General features: G+C 35.7%; 1 protein-coding gene across 1 annotated transcript in view; it reads left to right on the top strand.

Moving 5' to 3' along the window:
• LOC134672650 (uncharacterized) overlaps nt 1–16,053 on the top strand; it is a 35,117-nt gene that overhangs the window by 1,642 nt on the left and 17,422 nt on the right. The gene's annotated exons all lie outside the window — the stretch shown is intronic.

The following is a 16,053-nucleotide window of genomic DNA, read 5'->3' as shown; positions in this document are numbered from 1 at the left end:
CTTTGCATAAATAATACCTATATTTCAGGTACGAATACAATACATGTCAAACATGTCCGAATTTAATGAATTATCACTCTTCGTAATCCGTTTGTAAATCTGCTTATCGGGAAGACTAGAGTGTTAGACAAATATGAATCGCGAATGTTGTTCTTGGAATTGTCTTCGAGTTACCTGCCGTCATATTGGCTTATGGTATTCTGAATACCTATTTAACCTTTATGTAGACACCTTTGTGTACCTACGCTAAAATACATTTCGATATTTTGATTCATCGTGGCCAAATTGTTTTGCAACTCGGACGTATAATACGGTAGGTATTTAATTTTGTAACGATATCTTTATTGTAGAAGCTAAGTTGATGGTTGTCAAGATTAATGACCAGCATAAAACACATTGGATTACTTTATGATATCGCTCTGTCTGCACGTAACGTTGTGCGCACGCTGTATAGTTGCATGTATACGACGCCTGTTTCGACAACGCAATTTAAATACCTGGGTAGAGCAATTTAAATACCTGGGTAGCACTATTACAGCCAAGTGCCACCTTGACAACGAAATAAACTGCAGAATAGGAGCCGCTGCCGCAGCGTTCGGGAAACTTCGTTCCAAGGTGTTTCGGTCCCACGACATAAAGCTCTCTACAAAAGTTGCTGTATACATGGCTATTGTCATGCCAAATCTCCTTTATGCCTCAGAAACGTGGTGCGTATATCGGAAGCATATTCGCTCATTGGACAGCTTCCACCTAAGATGCCTCCGCGACATTATGGGCGTCCACTGGTCCAACCGTGTTCGGAACACGGAGATCCTTAGACGTGCTGATGTCGCCGGAATAGAGGCCTACCTAATGAGGCGACAGCTACGATGGAGCGGTCACGTCTCCCGCATGTCCCAAGATCGAGTCGCGAAACGCATCTTCTACAGCGAACTGTAAACTGGTAAACGAAAGCAAGGCGGACAGTTTCTGCGGTTCAAAGATGTGTTGAAGCGGCATATGAAGAGAGCTCATATAGACCCATCAACATGGGAGACACTAGCTGGTGACCGTCCACAGTGGAGGCATATTGTGCAGACGCAGGTGCGTGAGTTTGAAGCCAGGCGACGCACAGAGCTCGACGTTAAGCGTGACGAGCTAAACGCCAGACCACCTGTGGCCATCACGTACAATTACGTCGGAGGGGTGCTGACATGCAGCGAATGTGGCCGCACATTTGCTGCAAGGATTGGCTACGTCAGTCACCTGAGAGCGCACCAGCGACGCTCTCAGCTGTAGCATAGCAGTCGCTGTAGCCGAAAACGGCTAGGAGGAGATGATGATGACACTTATGTAAACGTATTAATGTTCAGTGTGTTCTTTTTTTCAAAATATCGTCATAAAGTTAAAATAAATAAATAATAAGAACTGAACCGAACTGAATAAAACTTGACCTCTATAGGTACGAAACTATAAGTAACTATCGAATAGATATACAAAACTCAAGCAAATATCTGTACTTTTCACACGATATATGTATTACTTTACCGGGGTTTAAGGCTGCGTTTCGACCAGAGATGTGTTTGTTAAGAAGCAATAGAATTACTTCATTTGTTTTCCTCGCTCAGCGTGCAGTGATTCCAATTGGTTCTGAAATACACATCACTCGCAACGCATCTCTGGCTGAATCGCAGCCTAAACCTAGATTACCAGCTTTGCAAGCATGCAGGTTCAGCGGTCGTTGGTCCAGTTTGTTAAAAACTCTCTAAGTTGTTTAGCCATTGCAGTTGAATAAACAAATGATGTATCATGGGCTAGCAGGAGTATTCTGATTAAAAAAAACGTATGAATTGGATTAGTTATGGATCTGATCTGGCAGTATCAAATTACAAAACATTTCATCAAGTGATAGATCAGATCCATAACTAGATAACCCAGATCTGATTCATGTTAGATTGGATTAGTTATGGATCTGTTATTAAAATAAGAATACGCCTGTCGGTATCTTAAGTAGGATCAGACTTTATACAGTCTCGTGTGTATGATACGATGATAATGTCAAAATACAAGGAACAACTTGTTCACTACAAGATAACGGTCGCAATAGTGTTTGTCACGACATTGAAGTGTGAACTGATAAATAGCAAAAAATAAAATCTTCGTTTGATACAAGGAAACTACTGCGATGTATCGCTTGTCAGTGTTATCTTTGAAGAGGTTAAATCGGCTGCGTGCGCGTAGACGTGCACTTGCGTGTGCACTAAAATGTTGGAGCCGTGCACGCACACCGCACACGTCACGCAAGCGGTGTGCCGTCTCTTAAGGATAAGGATCTGTATGTTTATTACAGGCACATTGTAAAAAGCGCACCTGCACATATACGCTCACGTAGCCGGTGTGCACTGTGCACAAGGCTTTAATGACGTGTTTTTGTCATGTACGACGTATTTAGATTCCGAACTCTCATGCTCGTACATGCACTCGGTATTAAGATATTTTAGACGTTACGAGAGGTGTATCTATTAGAAATAATTATGAGCAACAATCCTCAGTTCGTTTCTCAGTCTGTGATCAACCGGAACCGGGGAAATAAGCTGAGACAGCAGCTGCTATCTCATTCTACCGCATGGCTGCGTCCCTTGGAGTGGCCGGCGCTGGTCCATCGTGTAGAGGAGCCGTAAAATGGACTGGCTACTGTCACGCACGACGCTTGCACTCGCTCAACTTTTCACGTCTGAGTCGTTATCGCTAATCATACTAATCACGTGTTTAGTTTCACGATCACGCCCTCGAACCTGCAGCACGTGTGACAGTATATATAATCTTTATGTATAATTTACTAGGTACTTACTTACCTTGTTCCGTAGCGGAAGATGTTACGTCACACGTCTGACTTGATATGTAACATGCTTTAATGCTCACGAGCAAACAAGATTGTTTGTATTTCTTGAAACGAACTGTATTACTTTGTAAAATGCACTTTAATAGAACATAACGTATGTATACCCTTTATTGTAAAACCAATTTTTTGCACTGAGCTATAAAATTCAAACTGTTTGAGCGCTTTGTTTCCCTACGACTCTTTTCATTAGGTAATAGGTACCACTTCCGCGTATGATTTGGCGGCGAAGCTATGTCGCTGTCCGTGTGAATATTGCTGAGCACTCGAAATACCACCATGCCCCAGATCATAAATAAATAATAAGAATTGAATTGAGCTGAGAGAAGGACCAATCAAGCACCGTTAAAACGGCCGGTAAAGGCGGCATCATTGCGACAGAAACATTTTCTACCTCTGTGATAAAAACTATTCGTTTAGCCCGCGACAAGGTGACATGTCGCCACGACCTGTTGCTGAAAGACACTCTGATGAAGCGCCGCGCCGCCGCGAAGCGGTCGCTAATTAAACCGCTGACGCTCTGCCATTCAGCCGCGATTGTGAACAAATCTGCTTATCACCGTACTTGTTCACTATTATCACCGTACTTGTTTTCTAATCGGTACATTTTGTACCGTTTTGTTACAAATGTTACGTTCCCATTAACTTTTGATAGGATGGGATGTCAAATCCAAAATGAAGTTTTTGTTTATGTAAGGATTTTATTGTTGTTTCCACATTATTTAAGTGCATAACTAATATTATAAATGCCGTATTATTTATTACTCGATGATATTTTCTATGGTGACATAACTAGGTATTACCTACTTGAAAATGTATTGGATTAACATAAATGTTAAACGATAAATCGTTGCCTACGATTTTTGTAAAGGAAAGAAAAAGGCCCCTTATCTAGTTAATCTACCCAATTTAAAGATACTATTATGTATATAGGTACTACTCAAGTACTCATTGCTATACGGCTAACTGCTGTAATCAAAATGATTACAATTTTAATGAGGCTCTGGAGCTTACACATCTCGCAATTCGACACCTCGACAATAGAATTGAATGATTTCAATTACACCTCATTATCGAACCTGTCAATCACCACCACGTGCTTGAGGTCTGAGTGAACTTGACCCCTGGAGGGTGCGCGTAGGCTTCAATCGATGATCACGCACCGAATACGATTAGGATTATACTCGTTTTTTTATTTAAATATGTCGAAAGAGGGTATAACTTCATAAACATATGACGCTAGTCGCCGTGGTGCACGACGTTAGCGAAAGCTGGGAGCTACCGAGCTAATGCCTGCCTGCACTGACGTTTAGGTACAGTGTCCTTTAGGTACTCGTATATACTATCATCATTCATTCAGTTTAAGTAAGAGCTGGGCTCTTGTCGGTGCAGCGTGATGAAGTTGTCTCTTCCTTGGTGGATCCGAAGCCAGCCGCAGCAGTAGAAAGTATTCCCCGATTCTGGCCCCGCCACTCAGTGGTCCCCGATCCTGACCCCAAGGCCGAGCCACCGCCCCTGCTGAACCTATAAAAAAAAAAAAAACAATTAGCCCCCCATTTGAATTGATTGCGCTAGGTCTCAGCAGTGCCCGGCGCCTCCTTCAGGGACTTACGAAATACGCTAATTAAACAATACACCTTGTTCACCACGGTAACAATAGGCTTATCGACCCTTTTCTATTGTTCGATCTCGACTCGGGCGCGCTATTGTGTTACCGAGCATACTACCTGCCCGGACCCTTTCCTTAACCCACCGACGTCTCCATTCATGCCTTCTTTATGTGTGTATACTGTAGGTGTTTGTGATAGGTATTTTGCAATAGGTATTAGCGACAGCTATTTGCAATAGGTATTAGCGATAGGTACTTATTTGTGATGCATAGGTACTCTAACTATCAACTCTAATAACCCGCATTATCTTATTACCTCTTGGAGCTATTTCGATTTATAAGGAATACAGTTCTAACCTTCTTCTGACGTAGAATTTACACTAGTAATCCTTTGGCAGCCTAAACTAACCTTAACCTTTTACCAAACCTAACTTATTCTTCGAAAACCTAACCTAAACCTAACTTGACCAAACCTAACTAAAATCAACCTAACTCATTTCAAACTAACCTGCTTTCACCTAGTCTTCCGATATAAAGTAAACTCGTAGTTACTTGTTTCTTTCTATTATTTAAAAAAATAACGAGGCGTGTGAGGCATTTCTTGTGCACTTGTGTTCATTGTTATAATAGCTTAATTGTTTTATTGATAGACGTCTATTATATTTTATACTGACAATGGATTTATTGTTTCCTATACCTATTCTTTTATAATTTGGGTTTGAGTAAAGAGAACGTCTGTTTAGATGAACTTGTTGATACATGTTACTTTGTGTGATTTAAAAAAAAGAACGAGACATGTCAACTGGTTTCAACATGATTTAGTCTAATACATCAACATTTCTTGTGCGTTGCTATTCATTGTTATAACAGCATAATTGCTTTATTAATAGACGTCTATTATATTTTATGCTGACAATGGATTTATTGATTCCTATACCTATTGTTTTATAATTTGGGTTTGAGTAAAGAGAACGTCTGTTTAGATGAACTTGTTGAGACATGTTACCTTGTGTGATTAAAAAAAAAGGAACGAGACGTGTCAACTGGTTTCAACATGATTTAGTCTAATACGTCAACATTTCTTGTGCGTTGCTATTCATTGTTATAACAGCATAATTGCTTTATTGGTAGACATCTATTATATTTTATACCGACAATGGATTTATTGTTTCCTCTTATGCTTTTGAATTTGGGTTTTAGTAAAGAGAGCGTATGTATTAGATGAACTTGTTGAGACATGATTTTAACGGTACTGTACCCTGGTCATAGTGACACAGTATAAAAGCCGAAGAGAAATGAGTTTGAGTAAGTATTACCGTCGTGGCAGTCCACTGTATCAGAGCTCCTTGTATCTATTGCAGTATATAGAAATATAGTGTTAATTCAACAGTGAAGTGTTTAAGTGTTTATAGAAAGACCCAACAATGGATGTAAGTATGTCTTTTATTACCGTAACTTACTTTGTTTTGTTTTTACTTGTGTTCTTTGTGTTTTAATTATCAAGATTGTAGACAGTGTGTAAATTATTGTTTTATATTGTTTCAGTTCACTGAAAATACTTTCAAGAACTATTACTACCCGGATAATAGTAAAGACGAATCAAGCGATGAAGAGGGTACGCTTGGTTTCAAAGTTAAACAAGCCATCGCAAAGAAACGTTCAGGAAACAATATCGATAGTTTCTTTGAACGACCTAAAAAGCAACCCAAAATTGTGAAACGGTCTTCGAATGTGAGCAAAAGTTCACCAGACGGTGTTGCAAACTTATCATCCGGACAAGACGACGGGGCGTATGCATCACATTTGATTAAAATCGAGATATATGATATGCAAACAATTAAAAACGTCCCACCCATGGAACACTGGAAGCATGCGGACTTCAGATTGAAATATTTTGCGTTGGAAGACGATTTGGAGCTACAAAATACGCGAAATATTATTTATAACATAACAAAGCAATTAGCTTCTAAGGACAGTAGTGTGAAATATTTTATAGATAATAAGAAACAGTGATAGTTATAATTATTAATGATAGTAGTAACTTAATGATTGTGTTAACGTATTTCTCATTTTTTACCTCTCCTTAAGTACATTTTCCATGTAACAGATTTTTTTTGTGTCGTCTCGTTTTTATGTAACAAAGAATGTTAAGAAATATTTTGTAAATAATAAAATTTAAAAAAAAAATGTATAGTTTAGAATGGTCTTTGTATTATATGAAAAAATAAAAAATCTTATTTAAGTACACGTATTATTTTATTTCACAAAAAATGTTTTAAACATATTCCTTAATATAAGGTCATTACATACAGAATTATCAGAAAACAAACTTAGCATATCTTTCATAGTTTTTCCATGATATTTAAAATACAAATAAACTAAACAATATTCACCACAAACTGAAGTAAAATGGTTTTGAAGAGGTTTATTGTTATAAAACCACTGTCTGGTGTTTCTTTTTAAAAATAAGTTATGGTAACCTGAAGGCTTCCTTCCGAAGGAATCAAAATATTCTCCTATACCAGTAACATCAATGTGTATGGCAACCCAGTGGGAGCCTGGTTTCGTGTCAGGGTCCAAATTACTAACAATAAATACAGGTAGATCGACCCAAATAGGTATTTTGTTAGCAGCAAAAACATTTGTTTCAAAAAGTGGGTTTAATTTCTTCATACAAAATTGTATCTCATTAGTATCCATAATTACTTAATTAATAACAATTTTTGTCTTGATGATGCTGCAAACAATGACTACAACAAAATAAAGTAAACGAAAGAAAACATTGTATTTATATAATTATGTTTTTCAACTATTATAATCTACAGATACATCACGGTTTTTGTTTATTTCAATAATGTTATCAAATTCTGCATAAACGATACAATTAATGGTGCTAGTTAGAGCCGAATCAAAGCGTACTTCTATCCGAACACTTCCATGTCTAACAAGATTCCAATGTGAAGTTGAACTAGCAGATAAATCTGGGGTTAAATCAAAACATAACAAACAATAACCTCCACCATAATCTGTTCTACTTATTCCATTACCTTCGTTGTGAAAATGAATACCAGTTCCGGAAAATAAGGTGTGATATGCCGCCGCTATTAAACCAGAACTAAATGACGGTTGTAATGTTTTAGAAGGAATTTCATGACCATCTACAAACAAACTAAATGAATTCATATTATAGTTTTGAAAATTAAATGGATTCAAAGCTAAATTTCCATTAAAACCTGAATTTGATACAAATCCAATAATACACCGTTTAGGAATTTGTCCGAGAAATATATTATCCAATGTTTTACCCTGGACCCCTGATGGTATTGTGAGAACCTTAACTTCTGCTCTCGTAATGGGGTACTTCGCAGTCGTTGTTGCCAATACTTTTTGATGGGCTAACAAAACGCTAGGATTAATTTTTGTTCTTCTAACAATGAGACTAGCATCTGTTATTTGTACTTTAAATTTTTTATCTTGATGACAAATTAAATTAAACGATTCTTTTGATCGGACTAACTTAATACGCAATTCAACGCCATTTATCAAGAATTTCTCTTGGTTAAATATATCGCCATGCAAATGTCCAATCATTTCCACTTGCTTACTCTCTTTGATAAATTCTAGTCTTTTCTGAAATCCTTTGTTGTTGGCGTCAACGGTATCCATAAAATCTGGGGTATCCTCATACCATAACCCACAAGTAAGATGGGTTTTTTTGGCTGCCGGTCCATAGTTGAGAAGATTTTCCATATAAGCACGGTAAGCATATGTATTGTTTGGGGGTGATATGAGTTTTTGATTTAAATATACATCAAGTTGGTTGAAAAGGGAATGTAGCCAGTTATTGGTGGGTCCAACTCCGGCATCTGCTTTTAATTTTGTCCCATCTTGATTCAACACTTTAGCAGTAATATGTAACATTGTGTGTGATAGATCAATGTAGTCATCTCCTGATCCAGGTACTTGAAATTCAATGGGGCCATCATCACTTAAAGATGAAATTGGTTTGTAATGAATCCAATGTCCGCTTTCAATACTTGTTTGAGTTGATGGAAGGGCAAATATATCTAATTCTGATTTTGCACATTCACATGAATGACTGTGTAGAAATGACATTATTTAACTTGAAAATATATCGTTATTTTTATTATTATTTTTACTTCCTCTTCGTCGCGATGCTTTTCGAGTAATGAGCGGTTCTCTTCTTTTATTCGACATTTTATACCCAGATCCTGACATGAGAGAATCAATTTTTTCATCAGCCTTTCTTTTTAGGTTAGCGCTCGCTTCCTTAAATCGTGATCGAATGGAACTATCCATAGGACGAGAATTTACCATATCAGATAACAGACCAACCCCTGCCCCTAAGGTTTCTTTTCCAATGGTTTTTAAACCGCTAGATAACAAAGGGAGCACTGATCTAAATAGTCCACCCAAAAAACTGCCTATACCATGTCCTCGTTGGTATGGAACTCCCTTATAGACAATACCTATCCCAGAGCCGGCTTGGTGTGAATAATAATGTTCGTAAGGACAAGAGACTGACGATCTGTTGTAAATCATTTTACTCGTTGAAAGTGTAGCTTCACGCAAGAAGATCCAAATTGAAATGGTACTCTGACACCAGTCGTTGTTCTTATATCTATTTCAATTGTATCGAACTCTCTTCGTAAAACTGGTACATAATGAGCGGGTGAGAAGATGTGAGTTTTATAAGCTCCATAAATGAACTTAGTTGGATCTAAAGGTATTATTCTGAGTAATGAAGTAATAACATCTCCGACTACTTGTGGATGTATTATATCAGTATAAACAAATATTTGAGATGGTAAACCTAAATATAAATTTGCAGGGTTTTTTCCTAATGTATTTTGTTTTAAATTTGTTCTCGGTTTAAAACCCAATTGCAAACTTAGTATCGGAGTTGTTATGATAGATGTTATTTCTTTATTTGTTGTTGCTATTCCAACCAGTTTTGTTAATCCATCATATCGAAATTTCACGTTATTTTTGAACTGTGGGTTTTCATTAAACGCTTGAAGAAAATGATCTATATTATCATATGTAGTGGCTGGTATATGAGTTTTTATATCCACTATTTTTGTAGTTTTTTATCGGTGGGTGATAACACCGTTTTCTTTAAATAAATGATGTTTTCGTGCTCTTGAACATTATACATGGAACAAGGGTATTGAAATTCCACCAACCCAACTACCCATTCTCCATCCAATTTAATGGTCTTTGGTAATTTAGTTAAGAAATGTGCAGTCGTGTTATCTGTGTAGTAATCTGATGAACTATTACTTAACAAAGTTAGATAAAAACTATTTTCACTCATATTTTCTTTAAGTTTGATTCAGGTATCCAAGAATTAAATTTATTAGGATAACCTTGCCACTTAACTAGTATTTCCTTTCTGCCAGCAACTCGACGCGAGCGTATTATTTTATCAATTTTATACTCGTTGGAGGGGAGGTAAGTTACCTTTTGTAATTCTTTAGAATAAAATGTACCAATGATGGGTTCACCTTCTAAATCCTTTATTGTATAAACAACTCGTGGCGATCTGTTAATAATCGAATCAATAATAAATATTTCATCACTCCAATTACTTTCATAACCTTTTTGAAACACATGCTTATATTTAGTGATTCTAACATGATCACCTACATTTAGTTTTTTAGTTTCTGATGAAATTTGCCTATCTTTTTTGCGATCATATAAATTACACCAAACAGTCATAATATTATTAGAGCTAACATCAACTGGGCGCATTTTAATGCTAGAATGATAGCTATGGTTGTAAGAATGTAAAAGATCTTGTAATATATTTGTGTAGTTATACGTATTCTTATGAGTGAAGTAACGCCACATTTTCATTTTAAGTGTTCTTTGAAACCTTTCTACTATACTTGCTTTAATGTCGTGGTTATTAGTGGTATAATAATTAATATTTTTGCTCTTAAAGTAATCTCTAACCGCCTTTGAAACAAATTCTGTACCTTTATCAGATTGGATGTGACGGGGAACAGAGTTGGCTTCAGTAAATATGCTTTCAAAACATTGTTTAACAGTTGCTGAATCCTTCTTCTTCATGGCTCTTGCAAAAGCATATTTACTGAACACATCAATAACACAAAGAATATATTTGTACCCATCATTATATTGACTATAAGTACTCATATCACTTAAATCGGCTTGCCAAAGTTCATTAAAGTTCGAGAGAATGTATTTATTTCTAGTAAATCGTCTATGAGTAGGTTTATGCAGTGTGTACGTATCTTGAGATTGTAACCATTTTTTCACTTCCTCTTTGTTCATTTGACCTTTCATTTCCTTTGATAAATTATTTAAAGTGCTATAGCCAGCTGGATTAGAGACATCATAGTAGATTCTGTTAATGTCTAGTAAGGAGTCCATCTTTCCCACTCTATTTTCTTTCCGGATCGCTTTTGCTCCCGTGTAGCAAGAGGTGTAGAAGTATTATTATCTTTATCTGTTGAGGCTCTCGTCTTCACAGATGTGGAGGGGGTAAAGGGTTCAATCAAAGGAGTACCTTTAATAAATGCTAAATTTGTAGGATTACCTATGCATGACCTAGGAACTTCGATATCTTTTAAAAGTAAAGCAAACACTTCCCATCCAATTGGCTTAGGACGTTTAAGACATCTAACGGTGTCGCTTACCAAATCAGTAATATTACTATTTTGAATGGTTTGGTTATTTATAACAACTTCACCAGTCTGTTTCCACCAAATTTTCGGTTTACTTGAAACAATGTAATCTAACAACGTTCGAGCTTTTCTTTCATAAGATTTAGGTAATATGTTTATAATTTTTGATGGACTAATTGGCATTAGTTCTTGATTTATTTCACCAGGTGGTGTATTAAACGATGACGGTGTGGCTGCTTCAGTTATATTATCTGTAACTGACTCATTATTTTCATTCTCCTCCTTTTTGTTCACTTTTGTTTTTATAATATCATTACTTTCGTTGATGACTTGATCTAGCCCCTCCATCACGATGGGTATTCTAAACGGTTTTCGATCTGTTTCAATAAAATGTAGAAATCTTTGTAATGCTTGAGAATATAACGTCCACTTTTCGCGATCATTCATTTTACTTTTAAGGATCTTTTGCATCTCTCCATCTAGTCGAGATGAGGAATTTTCGGGTGGACTCTCATTCCGTTTCAGTCTTTCAATAAAATCTGATTCTACTAATAACATTTTTTTTGTGTTTTCCATTTTGTTTATGATAAAGAGTTCACTAAAGCACTTAAAACTGCACCTAAAATAATAGGTAGAAATGCGCCTCCTTTTTGAACTATAACAGTTTTTCTTATTTTATGTTTCCCTTTCGAAACTAATTTTCTTAAAATATCTTTATATTTTTTTAGTTTCGTCTTTTCTTTTTTATCTAATGGAATTTTCCCATTTAGGACGTTATAAATACACTCACAAATAATGTTGATCTCTTCATCGTCACAAGATTTAAGTAACGCAGTACGATATTTGGGTTTAAGCAACTGCAATGCTTCAAGTAAATGTTTATATGTGTTTACTCTTGCATGCATCATGTAGAACTGACTAAAATATGCTGATTTTTATCATATTTAAACCCCTTTTTAGGTACATACACTGTGCAATGCCCATCGAACGGAAATATTTTTGTTTTGAAACGGCATATGTCATTTGTATTTTGTTTTAGGTCAATCATGAGGTAACCATGAGCCTCCTTTGTAGCATCTTTGTAGGCTTCGTCCACAAACTTTGAGTTTTCTGGGTAAACTTGTCGTGACAGGTAGCGTATTTGAGTTTTATCCCTGGGATTTTTAAAAAATACAATGTAGCTTGTATTCAATGAAATATCACGTTGACCTCGACCTTGATGAAATATGTTTTGTGTAATATAAAAAACACTTAAGTTTCTATGATGACTACCTTTCGTAAAAATGTCAACGATTCGTCCATCTGATTCTCTCATCAAATCATCTATAATAAGAAGTTTAGGTTTCTTCCCATCAAAAATTGAAAAATCTGGTATTCCTTGACTATAATTTACATTTTCCAGATTGTAGAGAGGTTGCATTTCATCATAACACCAAATAATTTCATCAAATTCAACATTACATATCTCTTTGGAGTTATTCAAAAAGTTTGTGACAAATTGAGTTTTACCACAGCCACTAGGACCTGCGACAATGGTGGTGAAAGGATGATAAAAGTGAATCATTATTAAATATCGTAATCTATGTGTATGTGTGAGTGTGTGGGTGAGTGTTGATATGTTAACGGATGGACTTTAAATGGTAATATTCAGAAAGAAGATTACTATTTAAACAACTCAGATATAGTAGAAAAAACAAAAGGATTACGTAAAAAACAAAAATTTATTATATATGATCACACTTTTAACATTAATTTTTTTTTGTTTCTTATTTACAAAACTACCTTAAAAGATACAATAAAATAAAATTCATACTTTTTTTTTTACATATTTACAAGTAATATCTTAAAAATATACAATGTACAAACAATAATTTGGAATTCGAATGTTCTGTGTGATTAAATTACAACTTTGAAACTTTTTAATTATTGCGGTATTTTATAATGACCCCACGCAAGAGTGTCAGAAGAGTTTTCTAATAACTAACTAACTAACTATTTTGGCTCAGCGATCCAAAGAGAATCTTGGCCTCCGAAACGAGAGCGTGCCACCTGTCCCGATCCTGTGCAACTTCCTGCCAGTTACTGACGCTGACTGAGTTTTCTAATAAGTATCGTTTTGTATCTTCATGCGATAATGATATTTTATTTATTTTTTGAGTGAATATTATATGTTTAATAGACTTAAATCTTAGCATTTGAGCGCGTTGCAAATTTTTATTAAATAAACACGTTTTGTAATTGTCAAGAGTAAATTTTTTTGTAACACATTTATTGACTCCTTTGGCTTTTGATAAAACACCGTATTTTTCAGTTTTCTCATCATTCTCGTCATATTTTTCAACATCTAAGGTATACATTTTAGATCTCAGACCTACGAATTCTTTTAAAATTCTACCATTATTTTCATCTTTGAAAAACCCTAATCGCTTTTTATTTATTAACGGCAAATCATATTTATTGTTAGGAGGATAGTCAGATGTATCAAAATATAAATTAAGGTCTGATTTTATATCTGCGTAATAATTTTCCGTGAAAATTTGATATACTAAGCTATCAGTATCTGTATAAAGAAGCTTAAGATTGTCTGGATATTTGGTTTTCATGTAGCTGTAGTGAAAGTCATACATCAAAGTTTTTGATATATCTAATACGCAAAATCCCAAATAAATCGGTTTATTATAAAATATTCTAGTTTTATTCAACTGAACGGCCACTAAATTCTCAGAGAATATGGATAAACTATGGAACTCAGGTTTCGCTATCAAATATCAAATATCAAATATCAAATATCAACATTTATTCAGCAAATAGGCCACAAGGGCACTTTTACACGTCAACATTGAATTTACATAAAAGCAAAAATAATAACATCAACAATTTTATAAATTAAAACTAACAATTCAATCTAACGTATTACAATTACTAAGAGATGTATATGGTCTCTTAATGTCGAATTACATACAAAATACAGATAAAAAAACACACACAAAAAATCTATAATATTTAGAGGTGTAAATGTCTCTAGGTGTCAGAACTATAAGATTATATAGTTTATCGAGTTATCCTTAGAGATGTATAGGGTCTCCAAGAGTCAATATCCTGTATAATTAATACATTCATTAAAAGAAAAGAAACATACGAGAACAGAATGAGGCGTCTCACTGTAATTAATTAATAAAAGTTACTAAGTATAATAGCTCGTGTTAGCTTAACAGACCAGTCTCCACAAACAGCACCCGTTCACGAGTATGACGCGTATCTCAGCCATCGCCTCCCTCAACCTTCATTCGGGAAAGTGGCGACCCGATCAACAACGCCACCGTAAGCAAAGACTTTTAAGCGAGCATGACATGTTCAAGCTACCGGCCTATATTAATATTAAAATAGTAATAACATGTAGCTGTAAGACACGGCATTTTGTGCTCATATGTTACATAAAAAGACAGTAATATAGCTTCACATAATTACTAGCCTAAGTTGACTTAGAGATGTAAAGGTCTCTAAGTGTCAGAAACATTAAAAATATAGGTAAGTATGTACAATCAAAAATAAAAATCAAATAAATAAATATGTACTTAGAGATGTATAAGGTCTCCAAGTGTCCAAAACTAAAATTAAATTAAACAATATAATCAAGCGAGAACATCATTGTCTCATGTGTCAATTCTACTGGACACTAGCATATTTAATTCAGTGTAAAAAAAAAACAATATTTATTTAATTCTTATTATACTAATGAAACCAATCAAGCTACCGGCTTAAAAGCATCTCTATCGTTTATAAAATCATTTACAGTGTAGTACGCCTTACATAACAAGGAGTGCTTAATGTGCGACTTAAATTTGTGAAGTGGTAAATTCACTACATCAGTGGGGACTTTGTTATAAAAACGTGTACAGTTCCCGACGAAAGACGTACTAACCTTACGGAGGCGGTGGGCGGGCACGGCAAGTTTATGTTTGTTTCTAGTGTTATAGTTATGGATATCACTGTTAACCTTGAATTCGTGGATGTTTTTCCGAACATACATAATATTCTCTAGTATGTATTGAGATGCAACGGTAAGAATGTTAACTTCTTTGAATTTCTCTCTTAGGGATACTCGAGCGCCCAGTCCATAGATGGAACGTACAGCTCGTTTTTGCAGCACAAATATTGTCTGAATATCTGCCGCTTTTCCCCACAACAGAATTCCATAAGACATAACACTATGGAAGTAACTATAGTATACCAGCCTGGCCGTCTCTACGTTTGTCAGCTGTTTGATTCTCCTCACTGCATAGGCTGCTGAACTAAGTTTTCCGGCTAGAGTGCCTATATGTGCATGCCATTGCAGTTTGGAGTCTAAAGTGACTCCCAGGAAAACAGTTCGGTCCTCAAATTCCAGCGTATCACCTTTTATTTTAATCTTGCCGTTATTTACCTGCTTGACGTTAGGTAGCGTAAACTTGATGCATTTGGTTTTCTTGGCGTTCAAAAGCAAATTGTTTGCCGTAAACCAGTTTACAATGGTAGATAGCGCGTCATTAATGCTCTCGAAGCTATTTTCCTTTCTGTCCACTTTAAATATAAGGGAAGTGTCATCTGCAAATAACACTATATCATGTCTATCTTGCACAACTTTTGGTAAGTCATTAATGTATACCAAAAACAGGAAGGGACCAAGAATTGAACCTTGAGGCACTCCGAGGGCTACCGGGGACCCCGCCGATTGAGTTCCATTGATTCCAAAGATTGAACCCCCTGCGTTTTTCCTCTATTTTCCCAGTTATTTAATAATTTGACATTTACACGTTTTGCAACATTTTCCATGGTCTTACCGAACACTGAATTATTCATTAGTTTAAAGAAATCTTTTTCAAAATCGGATGATGCCTGTGATCGCATGTGGG

The sequence above is a fragment of the Cydia fagiglandana genome, chromosome 17, assembly GCF_963556715.1.
Source record: "Cydia fagiglandana chromosome 17, ilCydFagi1.1, whole genome shotgun sequence".
Lineage (NCBI taxonomy): Eukaryota > Metazoa > Arthropoda > Insecta > Lepidoptera > Tortricidae > Cydia > Cydia fagiglandana.
This window is presented reverse-complemented; position numbering and strand designations above follow the sequence as displayed.